General features: G+C 31.0%; 1 protein-coding gene across 1 annotated transcript in view; it reads right to left on the bottom strand.

Annotated features, from left to right (window-relative positions):
* Positions 1-10831, bottom strand: part of LOC108749270 (cilia- and flagella-associated protein 58-like) — a 98509-nt gene that overhangs the window by 69836 nt on the left and 17842 nt on the right. The window lies entirely within an intron of this gene.

Here is a 10831-nt window from a genome sequence, read left to right as displayed (position 1 = left end):
TTTTTTTGTGTCAAAGGATGATTCGAATGAAAGTTCAAGAATCTACCTGAAAATGTTGGCTTACGGTACCAATCTAAATAACATTGATTTTCATTAACCGACACGGTAATATCTAGGAAATTTATCGCATTTCCGCCTCTTTCCACAGTGAACTGTAAGCGCGGATGGAATGAATTGAAATGGTTTAGTAACCTATCTATTTGTGTGAGGGATGTACCGCCGTACATATGTCGCCAACGTATCTATAGTAAAATAATGTGTCAACGTTCGACGATATCAAGGACACCGTCTCCAATCTCCTCATCACTAGGTCCGCTATTATGGGTGATATTGGAGAGCCCATGGGAGTGCCAAAGCATTGTCTGTAAAACACATCGTCGAAGGAAAAGAACGTGGAGTCTAAGACGAACTGTATTGCCCCCAAGAACTCTTTCTTAGGTAGGGAGCAATCTCTGGCAATAGCATGCAAATGATGTCACAAATGTGAAAACTGCTTATCTAATGTAATAAACACAATTTTCACTATAAAAGTTATCAAACACAAACAGTCAAAAGATTTTGATTGTTGAATAAAATAAGTGAGAATATCTATTCCAGAATTAACAATTAACAGGGAGTAATATATACAGAAGCTCATACAGAGATCTAAACGCTAGGATTATTTGATTTTCGATTTTCTCCCCTTTCTATTATAGATATTTTGATGATTACTATGGCTGTATGCTCTGACAAAGTGAACATAGTCCTAGAAATATTAATTTCTGTCCATCCAAGAATGTATTTACATATAGAAGTTAGTAAAAAAGTTGAACTTCTTGGACACTATTGTAATTATTAACGAGGAAATTGAATTCGATTGGTATCACAAATCAATTTTTTTCCGAAAAATACCTAAATTGTATTTTCTCAGTACTCAGAATTTCAAAAACGTAGTACGATCATGGCCTTATAGACTAATTTTTACGTCTTCAAAGTTAGGCCGCATTATTTAAGAAATTAGTGAAAGAGTGAAACTTTTAAAGGTCAAGTTGGACCTTAAATGCTTAGATAATGCAGTGTGAATTTAAATACTATACGTATATACAGTCCTTTAAACTGCGCAACAAAATGATTTTTCTTAAAATGCAAACCTGACTGAACTATCGTAATAATATCACAGATGTACACATAGGCATCTTAAAAACATCTTTATAACGTTGAACAAAGCATTAAAATCTTAAAATAATTTTATTGTAAAAAATGTTACCTCAGAGAATTAAGCCCAGTTCCCTTGCTTTCAGTGCGAACGTCTGTTACATCATCGATAGGCAACGTAAATAAACAATATTAAACAAAAAAATCTTAGGACCTTAATGTAAACAATCTTAATTAAATTAAATTTTATCAAATTAAAAAGTAAAACTAAAGATTATGCGTTGCGCGGATTTCCTCCGTGTCTAGATCCATTCTTGGAATGGCAACGTTTCGTGAATCATGCAGTCCACTTTATCAGGGCAAGGAACAGCCTGATACTGAGCTGTTCCTCCGGGCCATTCCTTTTATATTACGTTACTTGTTAGAATGATGGGGGAAAAGAAGAGAATTGTGAGTGGGGGAGGGAGAAGGTGGGAGAAATTGGCCGGTCTTCAATAAGTAAAACTTAATTGCTACTATCTTTTGTTATTTTACTTAGCTCTAATGATATGTACCATTTGTATAAAAAATTTGATATCAACAATTGACGCCAAGTTAAATTCCATGTAATTTGGATATAAAATTAAATAAATAATATTAACTTTAATGATATGTATTATTCGTATAAAAGCTTTGATATTAACAAATAACGCTAAGTTAAATTTCATACAAAAATAAGTAAAGAATGCAATCTGTGTCCTTATCCATTCAAGTGTTATCATACAAAGTTAAAGAAGTAAACATTTGGTGCTGCTAGACCACGATAGTGTACTATATCATAATGCTAAAAACATGAATGTAAAATAAGAAAAATGAGAAACGTTTCCATAAGAGTAAAAGTATCTAGCGTAAGTATATTTTTAATTGAGTTAAATAGTCATATAAGTTACAAAAGTTGGGCAAATTATTAGGTTTAAGTCTAAAATAAATAAATTTGAATTTATAAGATCTGTGTAAAAATGAAAAAAGAAATAAACAGTAAACTCTATTCTTATTTAGTATAAAATATTCAGATTAAATTCATTATTACATTAAAATTGTATTAGTGAAAAATGTAAAAAAGCCCATCAGAACCTACATCAGTTATTCGGATGCACAAAAATTCTTTATTTTCCGTATGTGAATGTAACAAAACAAATAAAATATAGCCTTCAATTTCAATCCTTTAATTCAGGTCTTTATCAATACAAAATATAAATCAAAATTACATAATTAATGCAAATTCCAAGTTGATGATTCCCTACAAATTAGTTCGTTCTTCTTTATCCACATGCCAAATTTGCTATGTAATCAATAGCCTAATGATTATCAAAATTATTACATTATACAATAATAATATAAAATTTGCATAAAGAAGAACCGAAGTCATATGCATTGCGTCACTACGTAGAATCATATCGCTCATCATTGTCAGATTTGCTGTGTAATCATTCAAAAGAAACACGAAACGAAAATTAGAGAATATTTAAAATCATTTGTCTAAATTTTCTATTATATTCACTTACATGTAAGCGTTTTCTCGCGGTTTCACGAAAAGGCCTTGTGTCGACAGTCAAAGATACAATAAGAGTCAAAATAATAAAGTCAAGTAGTTATTGAAATAAAAATAAGAACAAAAGAGGATAATATCAACGTCACAATTCAGTAAACAAATTCATATATAATGGGTCCAAAGAATACGTATCATTCTGTAAATTCAAACTCTTTTTCTGTTATTTTATATGGATCGTTCTCAAAATCAATCTTTTATTAAGTACTTTTTCTTTGTCTAATATCTTGACACTTTCCCAATCAAAATCATGCTGATGATTCTGTGTACTGTTATTACAGAATGCTGTGTAGTATTCCAATTATGTGATTTTTATTCTCACATAATTTAAGTCTCAGTATCAGATAGTGAAGTTTTCATTTTTTTGTATGTATTTCGTCTTATCAAGTGCCACCACATTACCCTTATCCGCCCTTGTAACAATAATATGTGGATTGTTTGAAAGCATTTGTTAAAAATAACATATTATTTTTATAAGGATGGATAAGGGTAATGTGGTGGTGGCACTTGACAAGACAAAATACGTACAAAAAATAGAAATTTTATTGTTTGATACTGATACTTATAAGTTATTGACACACAATCCAGTTAATAAATTGTTAACACAACTTATAAGACGTTATTAAATGATTGGAAACAGCGCGGTTTTGTTGAGAATTCGGTTTATAACTGTTGAGAATACAAATATGTTAGTTCAGCGCGTTTCCGTTGCGAGTGTACAGACCAATACTTTATGCGTGACTGTACTGTACACGACACGAGCGCGGCTTCTAGAAACTTCGACACTCATTGTAACCGACATCCGTTTGAGTGATCCCTCTCCTCAGTCTCAGTTTGTACTCCGACAAGAAAGGATCGCAAGTCTCAGTTTGTACTCCGACAAGAAAGGATCGCAAGTCTCAGCTTGAACTCCGATAGGAGAGGACAGCACGCTCGCGAAATACATAATTCACTTTTCAATAAACTACATTTAATTATAAGTTCTATAATTAATTACCGGCTCAATCCATCCAACCACGCTCCGCTAACTGAAAAATCTTATCAATAACAAATTGAACGCTTCAAACCTTGTTGCGCCTCTTGCACATGGTCTTCCGAAAATACATAGGTTATTACCACTTTGTATTATAATTTTTTCAGTAGGGAAACCTCTCTATAATCTAGCCTCTTATTTAAATGACATATTACACGACAGTATACCAGTAGCAAATAGTTTTATCAAGAACAGTTTTCATTTGACTAAACATATTTTTAATCTAAACATATTTTTAATCTGACAATCTCTGACAACAAAGTTCTTTTATTTTTTGACATAGTTTCGTTATTTACAAATGTACCTACTGACTTGGTTTTTGAAGGCATAAAGAGGAGACAGCATCTTATTGAAAGAAAAACGAACATTCCCAAAAGTAAATTTTTGAAAGTGTTGAAATTAGTTTTTAAATCAACAACTTTTAATTTCAACGACAAACTTTATAAACAGTCTTTTGGTGTTCTTATGAGTTCACCATTATAATCCATTGTGTCGGATATTGTCATGCAAGTCCTTGAAATGAAAATATTACAGAGATTTCCAATTGCATCATCCTTTTATGTGAAGTATGTTGATGATATTGCGTTAGCATATGATGCGTCACATATTGATACGTTAGTGAACATCTTCAATTCATTCCATTCCAGATTAAAATTTACAACTGAAATAAGTGGGGACAGGTTAGATTTTCTTGATGTCAGTATAATTAAAACAGGAAATTCTCTTGTTCAAAATTGGTATCACAAATCTATTTTTTTGGTCGTTATCTTGATTATTTTTCTAGACATCCTTTGTGCAAAAAAGTGGGAACAATCATTGATTTAATGGATAGAGTTCTAGCTTTGTTTTACTCTATTTACCATCAAGAGAATTTTGAATTAGTAATAAAAATTCTTTCAAACAATGGATATCCACTGAAATTCATATTTGCTGAAATAAAAAATAGGTTGTCAAAGAAATTTAAGCAATGGAACGATCAGGATAACACACCTACGGATAAATCAACGGACAATAACAAAGACAGAATTAATAAGTTTTTCACAATTCCCTTTATACCACTTTTATCGAAAAAAATAAAAAAATTTTTTTAAAAAAACGTTAATACACATAATATATAAAGGGATTAATAATCTTAGGGGATTCATCAGGGATCATAAAGACGTTCGTCCCAAGTTATCTCATACAGACGTTGTATAGAGATTGATTGTCGTGAATGTGAAGCATCATATGTGGGTCAAACAGATAGATGTTTAAAGACACACATAAATGAACATAATAATCACATAAATTGGAATACTACACAGCATTCTGTAATAACAAAACATAGAATTAGTCATCAGCATGATTTTGATTGGGAAAATGTCAAGATATTAGACAAAGAAAAAGTATTTAATAAAAGATTGATTTCGGAAGCGATCCATATAAAGCAACAGAAAAAGAATTTGAATTTACAGAATGATACGTATTCTTTGGACCCACTATATACGAATTTGTTTACTGAATTGTGACGTTAATATTATCCTCTTTTGTTCTTATTTTTATTTCAATAACTACATGACTTTATTATTTTGACTCTCATTGTATCTTTGACTGTCGACACAAGTCCTTTTCGTGAAACCGCGAGAAAACGCTTACATGTAAGTGGATATAATAGAAAATTCAGACAAATGATTTTAATAATTCTCTAATTTTCGTTTCGTGTTTCTTTTGAATGATTACACAGCAAATTTGACAATTTGATGAACGATGTGATTCTACGTAGTGATGCAATGCATATAACTTCGGTTTTTCTTTATGCAAATTTTATATTATTATTGTATAATGTAATGATTTTGATAATTATTGGGCTCATATTACATAGCTAATTTGATACTTGGATAAAGAAGAACGAACTAATTTATCGGGAATCATCAACTTGGAATTTGCGTTAATAAATTATGTATTGTAATTTCAATTTATATTTTATATTGATAAGGACCCGAATTGAAGGTTTGAAACATATTTTATTTGTTTTGTTACGTTTACATGGAAGATAAAGAATTTTTGTGCATCCGAATAGTCGATGTAGGCTTTGATGAGCTTTTTTACATTTTTCACTGATAAATTCTTTCGAGCCTCATTATATATATTTGATTAAAATTGTAGTTATCTTTTATTATTTATTTTTAAGTGTTATTGTAATTTTTGAATTACTTTTATAGTTTTTGTTATTCAATCTAGCAGCACCAAGTGTTTACTTCTTTTACTTTTTGTGATAACACTTGAATGGACAAGGTAACGCAATTACGGATTGTATTCTTTACTTAATTTGGTATGGAATTTAACGATTTGATATCAACAAAATTGGCGCCAATTGATATTAAATCTTTTTTATGAATGATACATAAAATTTTGAGGAATTTAACTTGGCGCCAATTTTGTTGATATCAAATCTTTTCTATGAATGACATATCATTAGAGTTAAGTAAATAACAAAAGTTATAACAAAAATAAAACACAACTGATAGTATCAGTTGTGTTTTATTTTTTAATTTAATAGAATTTTAATTAATTAGTTAAGAATGTAACATCTGAGTTTTAATTTTTCATTTGATACATTTTTTTTTCGAGAAGTAATAATTTTTGAGAATTAAAGTTGCCATTATTAGATTAGAATAAGAAGATCTTCAGAAGAAAATATCCTTGAAGAAAAATTAAAACTATCTTTAATTGTGTTGGATACTTAGATTTTATTCAAGAAGCGCATATTCTTAGCGCCTTTTTATATCCCTTTTAAAAAAATAATTTTGTCCTGATATCACGCATTTTGTAGAGACAAACGTCTTCCTATAAATAGTTTACCTTATAATTGACTTTGAGAAATAGATTTTCATGTGTTTGGAGAGGATTTCCAAAATTTAGCTCCTATTAATCCTTTTTCTTTGTGAAATAATTTTTATATAATAAGTTAAAGGAAAATTAAAAATATAATTACTTGAATCACACACAGTAAAACGTCAAGACGACGATTATCTGTAAGAAGAATAAAGAATCACGGAGCATAAGAACCACATCAGATGGAACACCTCTACTCGTAATGTCATAACGGAGCATCGGTCGGCCCAAGAAGGCCATGATTTCGATTGAGACAACGTTACAATACTGGACGAGGAGCCTCACTACAAGAACAAATTGATTTCGGAGATGATATTTATCAGGAGACAGACGTACGGACTCAACTTATAGATATGGAGGGGCTTCCCATGGCTTATCTCCTAATCATAAACAAGCTATAAAGGCTTGGATTGTTGTCACGTCTAGTCAGTCATTATGTGTACAAAAAAGTTCTGAGTTTTAGATTTGATACAACCGAAATAACAATTTAAATTTTATATATCTTCCCGCCCTTTTGGGGTTTTAAAACAGTAACATTTAACCTCCTGAAATGCGATACGGTTTGGCGTTTGATGCACATAACCTCAAAAATCAGTAGTGTTCACGATGGCAATTACAAAAGAGCATATTCGATTTTCCATCCACTTCGCGTTTCATCTGAAGAAAAATGCTGCTGAAGCCACTGAAATGATTTGTGCTGCATATGGAGAGAACGCTGTAAGTCATGCAACATGCAAAAGGTGGTATCAAAAGTTTCGCCAAGGAGATTTCAGTCTTAAAGATGAATCGCGTGCTGGACGCCCTGAAAAGATTGAAACGGACGAATTGCAAGCACTGCTGGATATAAACTCTGCGCAAACTGAAAAGGAGCTTGCAGAACAGCTTGGCGTTACGCAGCAAGCCTATTTTTTCGTTTGTTTTTAAATAAAGATTGAATTTTACAAAAAAAAGCTCAGAACTTTTTTGTACACCTAATAGTATTGTTCGTACGCAGTAATGAGTCTTTCTGGAGTGATTTTTTTATTACTTTTCAACTTTTATTTTCAAGGAATTGATTAAGGTTTCAACGCAAAAATTTTCATTTGTAAGCTTCGAATACTAGCTAAAACTAAAAGTGACTCACTGTGTCTGATACTGACTGGCCAAAGTGTTGAAAATCGGTTTTTGAATAATTCATAATAATGTTTGCAGTTTGTGATTTGTGATCAGGTTGAGCATCCTTATTTTCGGGATAATTAATTATAATCTTAAGGTTTTTGATAAATTAGTTTTTTATATTCTCTATTTCGATATTTCCATTATTTTCTTTTTTTTGTTCATTTTTCTTTTTTCTTTTTCTTTCACTCTTTTTGGCGTTAAAATTCTCGAGGTAGGAGAGCTTACCGTAATAGGATAATTTTTATTTACAGTTTATTTATTATTAAGTTGTGTTGTCTCTGAGGAGAGCTCAAAAGTGAGCCGAAACATGTAAGCACGTTTTAGAGAATAAAGTTTCACACTTCATAGATATATTATTTGCGCGACGTCTTCTGCACTTAACTTTTACTGCTTGTATCCTTACCAATTCTTTGATCATAGTTTTTATCTTAAATTATTCTGTTTAGTTAAAATATATTTTTATCTTTCATGAACTTACCAGGTGAAAACGCATGATTTTCGGAATTGGAAGAAACTCTATTTTCTTTCGTAGCTGAAAATGGCATATTAATATTTTACACCATTTGAAAGTGTTCGCTTTAGAAATTATTTATCTTTTAGATATTAACTCACCCGATGAAAACTCAATAGAATTTCTGACCTCATCTTCTCTTCTTCTTTTCCTTCTTTTTCCAATTCCTAAAAAAAAAAGAAGGCAATTAATATTAAAATGTGAAGAAATTATAAAAAATTTATTTTTAAGTATTACAATTTTTTAATTTTGTTATACTTACGCGCGATAGTCCTGCCAGTGGTTCGTCTTCCGTGCGATGTTTTCGATTGTGGGAGTAGGTTTACCATCGCGATATTTCTCTCCCAAATATTGCTTACGACAATTTTTTTTAGAAATTATTTTAAACTAAATTATAATCAAATTATTCGTATACGATAACGTCAAAATATTGGAATATCGAGAAAATAAAAGTGAAATATTTATCTTCAGACAGATGTGAGAGAAGATTCGCGATATATCCTCCCACATCTTCTTCATGCTCAAACAATCATCGCATTTTTATTTTTTTTCGGGCTAACTGGAGAATACGTACGTCCTTAGTAAAATATTTTAATTAATATAATACTCCCAATATTGCGTTCGAACATTCACATATGAAGACGACAAAAAGCAAATAATTGCTCTTGCAAATTATCGTTCAAACCGGCTAAAAATTTCTCCGCGATTATTCGCGGATTAAGCGTCAAAGCAAGTTTGATGATTCTGCGAATAATTTCTTTTTCAAAACCCACTTCACAGAACTTTGTTCACAACTTTTGCACAGCACTCACGCGACAGAGGTTTTCACGAAGTAAAACTCAAAAATGATTTTTCCCTAATACAAAACTTCCTATTTATATATAAAAAATTCTGTCCTTCTCTAAAAATGAGATAGGAAAAAACTTCGAGAAAAATTTAACCCTTATTATATTATATATACTAGAATGCACTCAAACGAAACCGTAAAATATTTCTTAATCTGTTACTGTGTGTTTCAATACATTCTTTCATTTCAGATAAATTTTTTGGTATTAAAGATTTATAACTTGTTACTTGTCAGTTTAATAGTTTACAATTTTTTCCATGCAACACTCGAATATTACAAGTTTGAATATATTTGAACATAAAATAATTTCAATATTCAACCTTGAAAGAAATTCTTTCTTTTGTAAATTTTATTACTTGTAAAATATTTCTATATTTATTTGAAGAATATTTCAATATATTCCTTCTTTTCAAATAAATTTTTTTATGTCAAAGATTTATAATTCATTGTTAATCAGTTTAATGTTCAAAATAATTTCGTTATTCAACCTTCGAGAATTTCTTTCCTTTTTGAAAAAGTAGTGCGTCATATCATCGTAAGAATAATATCATAGCATCGTAAGAACAATTCTTCTAGAAATTACCTCTAGAATACTTCTAGATACTTTTAGAAATTACTTACCAAATTCTAGAAATATTTTTTATTATTTTTCGAAGAGTATGTAAGCATAAATTGCTTTGCTTAGTGGTACGCTGCTTCATTTGAGTCTTATCGTGCGAAGCAACTACTTCGTAAGCAAACAAGTGCTGTGCTTCTTGATTTTTTTCCGATATTTTGGATCGTACAATACTATTATTTGTATGGTACAATATTTCGCAGAAGAGGAATGGCCAAGCAAAAAGATACTAATATTTCGGAGAAGTTGACGTGGATCTGCGATTCTGTGAAAATCTCAATCAGTTCGCACAACGACGAGGACGTGGGAAAAAACGCTCAATTTCACATGATATTATCGACAACGTATGGACTTAACAACTCTCATACGAAGATGGTTCATGGGTTACAAAAAACAAATGAAGGAATCTTCAAGCCTTTTGTGAAATTAACTGCAAACAATGCGGATGGAATTTATTTTGACGCAGACTGCTGGCAGCAATTTGTAGACAATATGGGACTTAAGGAGAGACTTATGAAGGCATATTTAAGCAATCATAATAAAGCTGTGAAATCAAACTCCATTGCCATAACAAATATCCTCATCAATTTTATCACATCTTACGGTGCAAAATTAATATTGTTGGCATATAAAGAAGATGAAGAGGAATCTCTAAAGGCTTAGGACGCTTGCACGAAATGCAAGAGATCCGGGTTCGATTCCCGGCCGAGGCAATATTTTTCGCAATAAGTTTATTACAGTTTTTTAAGATTTGGGAAATTTGGGGGGAGGGGGTTATTAATATTTCAGATTGATTGCGTTGAAAGTCCGACAATCATATCAGCACGCAATTATCATTTCTGAAATTAATTCATTTAAATGAATTTATATAATAGTTCAACATTTTAACATTCAGACCGTAGTACGCTTCGTATTTAAAGAGGAATCTCACTCTATAGCAGCGGATATCTTCGGGAAAAAGAGAAAACATCGGATATAACACCACCGGTGAAGAAACAAAGAACCTACTCGGTGGTAATTGTAATACAGAAAACTACTTTCCTCGCATTGCAAAGCGTTGTAAAATGTGT

The sequence above is a fragment of the Trachymyrmex septentrionalis genome, unplaced genomic scaffold (assembly GCF_001594115.1).
Source record: "Trachymyrmex septentrionalis isolate Tsep2-gDNA-1 unplaced genomic scaffold, Tsep1.0 scaffold288, whole genome shotgun sequence".
NCBI lineage: Eukaryota > Metazoa > Arthropoda > Insecta > Hymenoptera > Formicidae > Trachymyrmex > Trachymyrmex septentrionalis.
Note: the sequence above shows the minus strand (reverse complement) of the source record. Positions and strands in the feature narration are given on the sequence as shown.